This window comes from Ambystoma mexicanum, chromosome 2q, assembly GCF_040938575.1.
Source record: "Ambystoma mexicanum isolate Mex_15411 chromosome 2q, UKY_AmexF1_1, whole genome shotgun sequence".
NCBI classification, from domain to species: domain Eukaryota; kingdom Metazoa; phylum Chordata; class Amphibia; order Caudata; family Ambystomatidae; genus Ambystoma; species Ambystoma mexicanum.
In genome coordinates this window covers 1,317,237,792-1,317,250,146 of record NC_090924.1, presented here as the reverse complement: position 1 = coordinate 1,317,250,146, position 12,355 = coordinate 1,317,237,792, and the positions used below count along the sequence as shown (strand labels likewise).

At 46.3% G+C, this 12,355-nt stretch overlaps 1 protein-coding gene across 1 annotated transcript in view; it reads left to right on the top strand.

Annotated features, from left to right (window-relative positions):
- The window catches only part of NEK10 (NIMA related kinase 10), a 2,768,076-nt gene that overhangs the window by 1,981,800 nt on the left and 773,921 nt on the right, over positions 1-12,355 (top strand). The window lies entirely within an intron of this gene.

Below are 12,355 nucleotides of genomic sequence, written 5' to 3'. Positions count from 1 at the left end.
TACTTTTTACCTACAGATTTTAGTAGCAGATCGTACTGCTTTTAGTTTTGAGATATATCCGTTGGTAACTGAGAGCGGTTGAATTTTTACTCAAAGTCCTTCCTCGTATTTGTATTTTTTGTTTATTATTTTTTGTTTTTGTTTTATTATTTTTTTGTTATTTTTTATATAATTATAAAAACATTTTTTTAATAATCCTGTGGCCTATGGAGTGTGTTTCTAACCTATTAAGATGTAGGCAGACAAAAGAAAGTTGATACAGGAGGTGAATTTTACCTGACATTGTATTCTTTACACCATTTCCTTGAGACCCTTCCCTGACTACACTCATTACAAGGGTCTTGTTTTTTGCAATACCTCAATCTACATTCCGGTTTTCATGCACGATTGTGTTTCGGTACCCTCTATTAAAAAGATGTTTGTCGAAGTGTATTTTGTGGTTGGCAGGTGAAATAAAGGGAAGTGCGGGTCCTCATTTTCCTGCAGAGACTGCCAGAATTGGAAGCATCTAATCTGATCGGAATGTCATGTCAAGTGATCTGGTCAGAGTTCATCTTTGTCATGTCACAATTATGCAAATTACTTTTCTTGAGTCTTAAAAAGCACGATCTCTCTTTGCCTAAAGAAAGTTTACAAGTAAGCAATTGTAATGATTCTGTTCACAGCTGAACCAACACAATTGTGTGCCGCCCAATATCTGGTGCAGCCCTTAGGAACACTGTGCTGCTATTTTGGCTTGACTGATGGTCTTCAGTAGTTCAGTTAGGGTGATGGGGAAAACGGGCCACAGCATGATCTCCACAGGAGTGGTTGAAAGGAAAGGTATTTGCTACAGCTTATAAGAAACAAAGATTGTCCACATGCACGCAGTATCCATCATTGGATTGCTGAAGTGGTAAGACTTCATGTGGAATTCTCCTACTTCAGCTGAATGAGGCCTGCGTATTAAGATACATCTTTACACAATCAATTACCTACCACATTACAGTAAAGTTGTTAAAAAAGTCAGAATCTTCGCTTGTCAGTTTTAAACAGGATAATCAAGCGAGGCTCGGTATTGGGTTTGTTAGACTTGCTGGAGTTTTGTTTAAGTAGTAGTAGGGCTTTGGGGCTGGGAAAGGGATTCACTCAATATGCATTTGTCCTATTCATATTTTGAAATGAAAAACATGTATGCTGTTTGTTAAAAGGTGCAGTTAGCATTTCACTTTTCTATAAACACATTTATTTCTAATGTATTGTGTCCTCCCATGGATTCCTCATCTTAGATATTTATTATCCTGCTTTGCAGCTTTTGAAATCTTTTTCCCAGGAGGGGTGCTGTGGTTGCGGTGCAAACATTTCACTCACTGATCCTCTCAGGGTTTGTCTGTGGTGCCTCTGTACTGACCACATCGTGGCCGGTTGCCGCTCGTGTCAGGTTATGACACCAAAAGCCTTAAAGGAGAGAGCCTCCAAATTTAGCCCTAAGTCGTTCATCTTTGAAGTCTCCAAGTATAATGCTATCGAAGATCCACCGATAAATGGCCCCAGAAGGAGAAAAAACATCATAGGAGATCCCACTCAAGGAGCGACTCTCGTCATTCTTTTTCTTCCTCGTCAAGGAAGAAGAGAAGGAGAATGCATTAGTCATCGGACTCATCCCCAGAGAGACGGGTACGGTTCATGTCTAAATCCGCCTGGGCAAACAAGTGGGAAGAGTTTCGGAAAAGCTGGTCTGCCCTCAGAGCCCAATACCAGTGAAATCCTTGATCCGGCAGTCAACGTCATTGACGGCTGATACGTTTTTTGACGTTCCATTGGCTTCACAGAAAAATCCTTTGAAGACAGTTAAGGATCCTTCGAGTAGATTAATTCTAAAATCTACTAGGGATTGTATGACCTCTTTTCAAGGCCTTTATTATGAGGGTGATGACCCGGTTCCCTTCAGGTCAGAACCCATGCGCCTTCCTCGACACCCTGAAGAGTTTCAGGAGGAGGAAAAAACGCTGCCTGACTTAACCTTAGCCCTTGAAGGCAAGCGTCCCCACACAGCACGATCCTCCCCGCAATGAGAGACAATGAAGGACTCTCCCAATATGGGAATAAGGCCAAGACAGAGTGCGGGTGAGCGTAAATGGGAGTTTATCAATCAGAATAGGGCATGCAAAGGACTCTGCAAACTCCGAGAGCGCTCTGTCTGACAATCGCAAAGACAGGCGTATATATTTACAAAAAACGTCAGAAGAACCTACACACTATAGGGGGCACAAGTTCATGGGGATTGGGTGGCGACGACTAACTATAGGTGCTGCTGTGATGTGGTTGGCTCTGGCTGGCAGACGTCACTGGGCAGCCTCGTGGGTTGGGCTGGGCCTGGAAGGGTGGCAGAGTTCATCCAGGCGGTGTTGTGGGGCCATCGCGGCCAGTGGCAGAGATGAATGTCTTCTCCTGACTTATTAGCCCTAGGCCATGCACACCGCAGTCATTCTGGCATATTGGTATTATCTTCTTTAGTAAATCTTTCAATAGGTTATACAACAGGTTAATGCAACACAGGAGGAATGTACCTTGTGAGGGGTCTGGAGGTAATACGTCAGGACATGGTTACCAGTGTCCTGTTGACCGGGGCCATAGGTCGAGGGGCTAAGCTTCGGGGCCTGGGACGGGCGGTACATGTCTTTCTGCCTTGTTAGAAGTTGTTATGGATGTTCCGCTGTGTGTTGTCAAAGTGTTGGGTGTCCTGATTGCACAGGGCCATAAGTCTGAGATGGTCCGGTGGGTTGTGAGGTTTACGAGGGGGCGCGTGTGTTCAGGCAGAGGTTTACTGCTGTGCTGTAAATAATGCAGGTGGCGGGTGGTGGCCTTGGGTGCTACAGAGGGGGTTACAAGTCTTTCAAGCGGCTCCAGTCTAGTTGGGGGAGGTAACGCAGCGCGGCGCGGTCTCTGCTCTCATGCCTTGGCAGCCCTCGCAGGGTGGGAGGGGGAATGGCCTTGCACGTATTTCACAAAGGTATCTCCCTCGTGTGTTGCCGATTTAGGTAAAGACATCACAAACATTTGAACGCTCTATAATACTTATTTAAAACATTACAAAACATGCATTTAAACTTTGCTGGATGTGTCTTGATTATACCCAGTCTGAGTACCTTATTCATACATTATGTTTTAACACGTGCAGTATTTAGTTATATGCATATATATTTGCAGTAAGTGAGGTAGAGTTAGGGTTGGTGGAGAACATAGAAAGTAACCCGCCACTTGTTCGTGACGGTGGTGGCGCATGTGGGGCCTAGACATGCACCTTCTCATGCATTCTTCACATGGGCCCTTTGTATGGTTTACATTCGTTTTCTTGTGTCCTCTAGCAGCATTAGTTCAGTTATGGCACGAGCCCATGGGGTGTACGTTTTCCAGTCATACACGTAACAAACAGATTCCTGGTGCGTGCCGTTATTATTAGTACCCAACTGCAATGGTATATGCTCACCATCGCTTATATCATGGGGGCATGATCTCTTGTAATTATACATCTTACAGGTTTTTGTAATATAAGGGATTTTATGAGAGAAAAGCATCCTTTGCAAGTAGTCTCAACATTAATATACAAAGATTGCCTGGCATATAACGACCATTTTACTGTTCTTTTCATTTGCCTAGGCCTGCTGGCCGGGCCATGCTGGGAGCGATGATACACTGCGGGAGGTGAATTGTTACAATGTTAGTGTATCACACTAGCTCATGTCCGTCTTGTTCGTGGGAACGTGCTCGCAGCGGATCTGCCAGGGTGCTGCGGCAACAAGGATGACTGAAACCCTCCAAGGGTGGGGGCCGCGCTACAGTGCGCTGAGCTCACACCATCTTTACCAGACAAAATGGTTTCTAGGCCTAGCTAAATTTTAATACGTGTGGGCAATTGATACGTGCGGGCAATGTCTCCAGTGGGTGAACCCTCCACCACCTGGGCCCGGGTGGCATGAGGGGACGCCCAAAGGAGCCATAGTCTTCACCTGGGGAGAAAGCGTAGGCGAGGGGGGGTCTCTTGGACCAGTCCTCCCCTACATTTCCCCCCTTTCGTTACTAAAGTAACGAATTCTTTAAATCTTCTATCCTCCTACATTCTGCCTCGTCCATCACCGCCTCATCCCATGCAGGAGTTCCTTTGATGGGCATCCATGCTCTGCACACCCCCCTAAAACTCTCACCTCTCCGGGCATATTCATCTGGGGTACACATTAGATATATGCACCCACCATCTCCTTCCAAATCTACCCAAACTTCCTCATACCATTCTAGTATACGGGGCTCTTTGATGGTGGTGTGCCACAACTTATCTACAATATCTTTATCGTGGTATATAGGCACCAGTTGGTACCTGGGCGAGTTATCTATCCCTGTTTGTACTTGTGCTTCTTGCATCGTTTTTATTGTACTGTGTGAGTTGCCCATTGTCACCATCATCATTGCACCATTTGGTACTGCGTTAGCACAAACTCGAAGACCCACCTGGCACAGGCAAAAAAGTAGGAGGAGGAACACAACAGCTGGTATTCAAAATTTCACAGTTGTTCCAAGCCATGAGGGAACCCAGGAGAAGATGTTGTCGAACCATGTACTCGCTTCTGCTCCGCCTTCCATTTTCATTTTTTCTCCTAGGTTGTGGACTGCTTCGATCACATGGGATAGGGAGCCATTCTCTGCGTCTTCAGAAGGTACGAAAGTGCAGCAGGCACTTACTATTTTTCGGCAAACACCACCGTCCATCGCCGTCAACAGGTCCAAGACATACCTGTTTTGCATGGTCATTAGTCGTAAAGCTCTTAGTTCCACTTTAATTATGTTGAATCCTTCTTCAGTGTCGTTTGCCAGCTGAATCAATTCCCAGCGTGTTATCTGGAGCCATTTTGCGTTTGCCCTTGCTTGGCCACTTGAGACGAGTGAGGCAAAAAATGTTTCTGCTGAGCTGAATAATCGATACTTGTCTGGGATCTGAGCCAATAGTTCTGATGATGCCTTTGATATGTAATTTGATGCTCGTTTGTTACGGGTCAGCACTTCTCCCTTGCTTCCAGAAGACAGGACATACATCTGTGTCTCTGCAGTTGGTTGAGCCACACTGTGCATGCGTTCCTGTGTCCCATCAATGTGGCTTTCTGGTATCACCATTAGGGCTGAGTGCAGAGTGGCCATTGAGCAGCTGCCACTCCATGACTGGGGGAGGTGTAGGTATGCCTGGTTGCCGCACACCCAGTACGTGTCCATCAGGGCCGCTGTCCCTTTCCTTAGGTCTGGGATGGTGAGGGTCTTGTTGCAGTTCTTGTTTGTTCCCATGGGGGTTCTCCCTTCTCCTTTAAAGCACAGTTTGTAGTCCATTTCGCTTTGCAGTTTGAACGGTTTTTCAATGGCAGTTACTCAAGTTAGTTTTGAAATGTGTTCTCTCCATACTGGTGTACAGGTTTCCTCTATCCACTGCAATTTATCCGGTGCCACACCTCTTAGTGCTTCCGCTTTGCACAGTACTTCTTCATCTTTCCGCTTGTTGTCGGAAAAAAGTGTCCCTTCTATTACAAAAAATGGTTCTTTCAAACATACCACTCCTGCCGTTTTTGGGTAACACGTTTTCTCGTTCTGCAGCATTTGAAGAGTCACATCGTGTGCCTGGAAGGTGTTCTTAATCCTGCACAGCGTGAGATGAAGGAGACATTGGGCATCCACAATAGGCAACTCTTTGGGCAACAACACTTTGGGTGTACCTGATGCATGGGGGATGAGGGAACAGACATAACAGCTCTCGTTTGTAGTCTGTTTAGCGGTGGCACTCATGTCTGCATACCACTTATTTGTTTGATGGGGGTGTCGTGGGTCTTCCATCTTATCTAGACCTAACCCATAGTATTCATCATACTTCCTCCTCCCTGCTTCTCTCTTTCGTCTGTTGTTCTTGTTACTAATGTAGTACTTCCCAACCCCCTGGTCAGTGGACCAACTAGACCCCCCTTTCTCATTCCCGCCCCCCTTGGCCCATTCATCATATAATATTTCATGCATTGCTAGTAGCTCATCGTCTTCTTTCCTGACGTTATCTGGCAGATTGTTTTTTGGGATGGGGGCAAGCTGGCTGGTGGGGGTGTTATACAACCATGATATGGCAGACGGGTTTCGGTCATTAAGACTGTGGGCATTGTAATTGGATACCCCTGGTGGAGACACTGTGTTGCTCTGCATTCCACCTTGTGGCTTTTCTCTTTGTGATGTCACAACACTGGATGGTGTGGTATGATACCCCCACACAAGTTTAGTTCCGTCCCATATCAAAAAATCGCCTTCCCTGGTATTGACCTCTGCAGTTGCATTGGGCCCGGTGGTACTGTTAATTGGTCCAGTAGTGTTGTTACCCCCTCCCCCCTCGTACATCTCGATAGAGATGAACGCTATAAACCAATATGTAACCAAGCCAAACATTATCATAAAAAACAATGTGATGCATACTGATAATCCACATTCATATGAATATCTACATCTCTCATATACTAATTCTCTCATTCTACTAATTCTATCCGTTGCAGGCTGCCCGTTAGATGCCATGGAAGCTCCTGTTTTGAGATATAAAAGTGCGTTAAGTGCATGCATGTAAACGTTTGCTGGCACCATCTGTGCCAATACATTTGACGGGGAATGGAAGCGGGTGGGGATGTGGGGGAGGGGTATTCACAGACAAGGGTATATACACGTTATAATATTATTATTTCATTACTTACATACCATTCAACAAGATAAAAAAAGAAAGCACACATACACACACAATTTTTTTTTTTTTTCTTTTTTTTATTGTGATATCCTTGTCAGTCATTATTCCATTCAAGTCCAGTGCTGACATATACACACATGCAAGTCATTATTTAGCCATCCTACTCATTTGCATCATTTGCTGTTGTCTGTGCCTCCTCATCTATCTCCTCTTGTACATTGCTGTATGCTTTTCGTACGTCGGTCAAATGCACCCAGTACCTCAATCCTTTCACCTTCACTGCCGTGGGTGTGCAAAATATTACTTCGTAGGGGCCATGGAATTGTGGTGCATTCCACCGACGCACAAAACTTCTAACATAAATTGAGTCACCTGGCATCAGCTGTAGCTGTTGCTCTGGTTCCATGACAGATCCTGTTACGTTTCCCTCTTCTCTAGTGAAGGGTGGGGACAGTTGTTTTGATATGGCGCGCGCTGCTCTTGTCAATTTTCGCAAATAGTCTGTAAATTCGTCTCCCAATATTGCCGCACTTCTGTGAGCATCTGAGTGTTCGCGCAGTGGAGAGTGTGCTGTGTTCATTCTCCTCCCAGTCACGATTTCGTGCGGGGACAAATGGTGGTCTTTACTTGGCTGATTTCTTAGTTCAAATAGCGCCAGGGGTAGACAGTAAATCCAATTTTTCTTCAATTAGAAGCATAGTTTTGATAACCTGCTTTTTAACAGGCCGTTCATCTTTTCCACTACGCCATTACTTTGGGGATGATAAATCGAACATAATTTATGTTTTATACCCAGTAATGTGGTCACTTCCTTGAAGAGTTCATTCACAAAGTGAGAGCCGTTGTCTGAGCGAATCACGTCACAAATTCCCCAGCGCGGGAACACCTCCCTTACTAGGAACTTGGCGGCGCTTTTGGCATCAGGTCGCGCGCAAGGTCCCGCTTCCACCCACCTTGAAAATGGGCACACCACCACGATCATGTACCGCGAGCCATTACACCTTTCCCCCATGTCTGCATAATCTATATGTAGTTCTCTGAAGGGGCCGATGGGTTTTGGAATTGTTCCCCGGAGTGTGCGTAATGTCATTCCTGAGTTGTATATTTGGCATGTTGTACATTCCAGTGCTAATCGAGACACATGCTCCTGGAGACAGGGCACAAACCATTCTTCCTGTATTTCTGCTGCGATGTGTTGTTTGGTATTATGTGCAGGGAAGTGTAGCTGTTGGAATGCTACTTCTAGTAACTGTAGTGGCATTACCACTTTTCCTGAGTTATTTTGCCGCCATAATAGGTCTGTTCCTGATTGGCTGCATCCCCGTTTTGTCCACGTCAATTTTTCTTCTGCACTAGCTCCTTCCTGCAATTCTAGTATTTGTGATAAGGACATCATGTTGTACCCTTCCGACTGTTCTTCGGTTGTTGTGTTCTTGATCATGAACTCACCTGTGTCGTATTTCTGAAAATAGGAAGCCTCCTTGGCGGCAGCGTCCGCTGCCGCGTTCCCTAAAGACACAACGTCTGTGTTGGATGTATGGGCCTGGCACTTCACTATTGCTACAGCAGTAGGGTTTTGTAGGGCCTCAATTAATTCTTTTAACAATTCTGCATGCTGCACTGGTGTTCCATCTGCCCTTCTGAATCCCCTACGGCCCCATCTTGCTAGACCTCCATGTACTGTTGTCGTCATGTAAGCTGAGTCTGTGTATATTGTTACTGCACAGCCTTTTGCTGCATGTAGTGCTTCTATGAGCGCAATTAGTTCTGCTGCCTGTGCAGAGTAATGCGACGGGAGGCGGTACTGTACTAATGTTTCAAACTCACCTTCCTCTAATCTCACTACCGCCATGCCAACGTGTTTTTCTCCCGTGTCCATATCAATTGATGCGGACCCATCCACAAAGTACACTTCCCCCTCGCTGAGAGCGTTTTCACACACCACTTTGTCCTCCCCTCCTTCTCCTGTGTGGGTTGCGCAGTCGTGATTTTGCATATCCTCTAATGTGCACGCTTCTGTAATGAATGTGGCTGGGTTCACTGTTTTACATCTCACTATGTGGATGTTGGCGCTGGACAATATGATCTCGTATGCTGTTGCCCGCTGTGTGGTCAGTGTGCTTTTCGATCTTTCAAGTATTGCAAATAATGAGTGTTCCACAAACAATGTCACAGGGCATCCCATTACTATTGTGGCACTTTTCTCAATCGCGAATGCGGCTGCTGCGAGCGATTGTTCGCACGCGAAATGACCCTGCATCACGGCATCCAAAGTACCACTATAGTACACCAGGGGCTTGTGTCCTAAGGATGTTTTTTGTGTCAGTACTGCTGTCATAAGTGTTCCTTTGCAATGGGAAAATAGGTAAAATTTGTGTCCATAATCAGGGTTTGCTAGTACTGGAGCGCTTGAAATTAGCTCTTTCAGTGATTGAAACGATATGCTCATTTCTTCTGACCATTTTATTTTTCCATTCTCCTGTTGTTCTTCTTTCAGTGCTTGTAGGAGGGGCCTGGTGTATGCCGCATAGTCTAGTATCCATGCCCGGCAATAATTGCACATCCCCAAAAATTTCTGCATGTCTTTCACTGTCGTGGGCTCTCCTACTGACCTTATTGCCTCCACCCTGTCAGGAATTATTCTCTTTCCATCTTTTGATATGAGCTGTCCCAGGTATAGGACCTCAGTCAGGCAATACTGTAGCTTCTCCTTGTCTACCTTGTATCCTTTGTTGGCTAGTAAAGTCAGGAGCGTTGTTGAATCTTTTCTACATGTTGCTTCGTCTTGTGCACACACTAATAAATCATCCACGTACTGAATAATCGTACTCTTTACTGATAGGTTTCCCAAGTCTTCATGCAATATGCGGTTGAATATGCTCGGGCTCTCACAGTATCCCTGTGGCAGTCTGCAGTGTTCATATCTTTTTCCCCCCAGTGTGAACGCTGTTAGATATCTACTCTCTTCAGCCAGGGCTATTGAGAAAAATGTGTTTTTCAAGTCCACTACTGTAAAATGTGATGCTGCTTTTGGGATACTGCATAGTATTGATGCAGGGTTCGGGACTAGAGGGAACTCTTTCTGTATTACATCATTGAGGGGGCGTAAGTCCTGTATCATCCTCCAAGACCCCCCTTTCGCTTTTTTGATTGGATAAATACATGTGTTACATGGTGAGTTTGACAGCACTATTATCCCTTGTACTAGTAGTGCATTTATCGTTTCTTTTATCCCTTCTTCAGCCTCACGGGACAATGGATACTGTTTGACTCGGGGTAAGATAGCTCCTTGTTTTAGTTTTATTATCACAGGTTGTACTCCATGCAACAGCCCTACATCATGGGGGCCTGTTGTCCATAATTTGTTTGGTACTATCCTCATGTCGTCATCAAAAAATGACGGTGGTGTTCCTACCACTGCCATCAATTGGACGGGGATCTCTCTGGCTTGGATCAAAATGTCACAGGGCATCGCTATTTCCATTACTATCTCATCATCTGCTTCTGTGTCTGAAAAGAGATCCTCATCTGTTACCTCGCGTAGGGCGAGGTTGGCGTTTGTACACAGCACGGTGCGCCACTCACATCCTTCTCTGTCCATTCCAATAACAGCGATCCGTTTCGTTGATACCTGCACAGCATGCAAATCCAACGACACCACTGATCCTGGTGCTGCATTTGGACACACTATGGGGCGGAAGAGGAATTCTGCTGGAATCCTCCAATCCATGCTTTTTAGCTCTGGAACTATAAGGGCCAAAGTCTTTAGCCCTTCAATAAACATCTCTTCATTTTGTGGCAGCCCTCGTATTTCCTGTGTGGTTGTGTAGGCTTGCACTACCAACATTGCACGCAAGGGGCATATCCCGGGTGTAGAACACACTATTCCTCCTTCGGTAAATGATATGGTCATGTTAAGTTTACTCATAAGGTCCCTCCCCAGCAAATTTATCGGGGATTGTTCATAATACAGTAAGGGTGCCTTTACAGTCTTGCCCCCTACGGTTACATCCAAAACTTCTGTGTAAGGAACTTCAATTACAGCCCCAGAGAACCCCTGCGTCTCTAACTTCCTGTTAGATAACGGGAACCGGCCCTCCCTGACACATGATTTCTCCGCTCCCGAATCAACCATGAATACAAATTGCCTGTCTCCTATCTGCGCCCCTACCAATGGTTCCTCTGCTGCACTGTGGGTGGTAGATAGAACTGGACACGCAAGTGTTCTCTGTGGGCTGTCCTATGCGGGGTGTCTCATCGCCCCCCCTTCATTGAATACGTTACCTGAGACCACTGACATGCCGTTGTAAGGTGCTGGTGCGGGGGCCCCGTTTGCTGCTGTCGCGAAAGGGTTGCCTGGTGTATATTGCATGCTGTCGTTGTTAGGCATGTTTTGTGGGTGGTTCTGTGTTCTATACTGGGGTCCCTGTTGCTGGCCGGCATTACCTTGGCTTGGGTTTCTTAATTGTAGTTGCCCCATTGGGAGGCCATATGGGCTTCCCGGGTGGGGATGGCCATATTGTTCTACCTCTTGGAACCCGTTATTGGGTTTGCTTCTGCACTCTCTAGAATAGTGCCCCCATCGCCCGCAGTTCCAGCAACTTCCTTGTGCACCTCTAGGGCCCTGCCATCCATTTCCTCCCATTCCCCCATACCCCGTTCTGCCTCCTCTTCGGCCCCTGTACCCACCTCTTCCCCCTCGAGGGGTCCACTCTTGCCACTGCGGACCTCCACCTTGCTCTTGCTCATTCCACTGCCGCTGTCCTGTTCCCGCCCAATTAGTTGCCATCCTTCCTTGTATTGCTATCAGCCCCTCCTCCTCTTCCTCTCCCTCCCTGCTGTGTGGGAGTGCAGCTACTGCTGCTGCGACCTTCACCAATTTTGTCTGTACTAACTTTGCTTCGTCTGCCAACCTTTTCTGTGCCACCTCCTTCTCCCTCTCCTTTATTCTTTTACAATGGTGTACTATTATGCTCTGAATTTCTGGCCATCCCTTTGCTTCAATACCTGCTATCTTGTCGAGCGCTTTCTGCACTTCCTTTGGGAGCCCTCTTTTTATAATGAAGTAAAATAAAGAGGTCGATTGATACCAAGGCGTGCCCGTCTCCGCTCTCCACATCTCTTGGACCCGAAAAATGTAATCCATAGCCTCCTCCCCCTCATTCATGGTACATTGCATCACCGACTGCAAGTCCGGTGTATCTGGGAATGTTTCGCGCAAGGCGTCCCACACCCTAGCCCGCACTGTGTTGAAGGAGGCCCCATCATGGCGGTCACAATCTAACGTAACTCCTGGGAAACCGGCTTTAACCCATACTCTTTCAGCCTGATCGCCCACCGCTGATACAAGCAGACTTTTCACATCTCCTACAGCTAGGGGTACCCCAGCAGTATGTTTTTCAAAGGCGTATATCCACTTACTTGCCCCTCCTGATAACGGGGGCAATAGCTTTAATAAGTTGGCTTTGTCCATTTGTGCCCATGGGATATAGTTAGGTCTCCCTCCTCCTCTGTGTATCAACGGAAGCTGTAGCTTTCCTTTCTGTATAGCACCCGGACCCGATTTGGATGCTGATGCTTCTAGTGATGCCATTTTTCCCACTCTGTTCCTTAGTCGTCCCGACCACT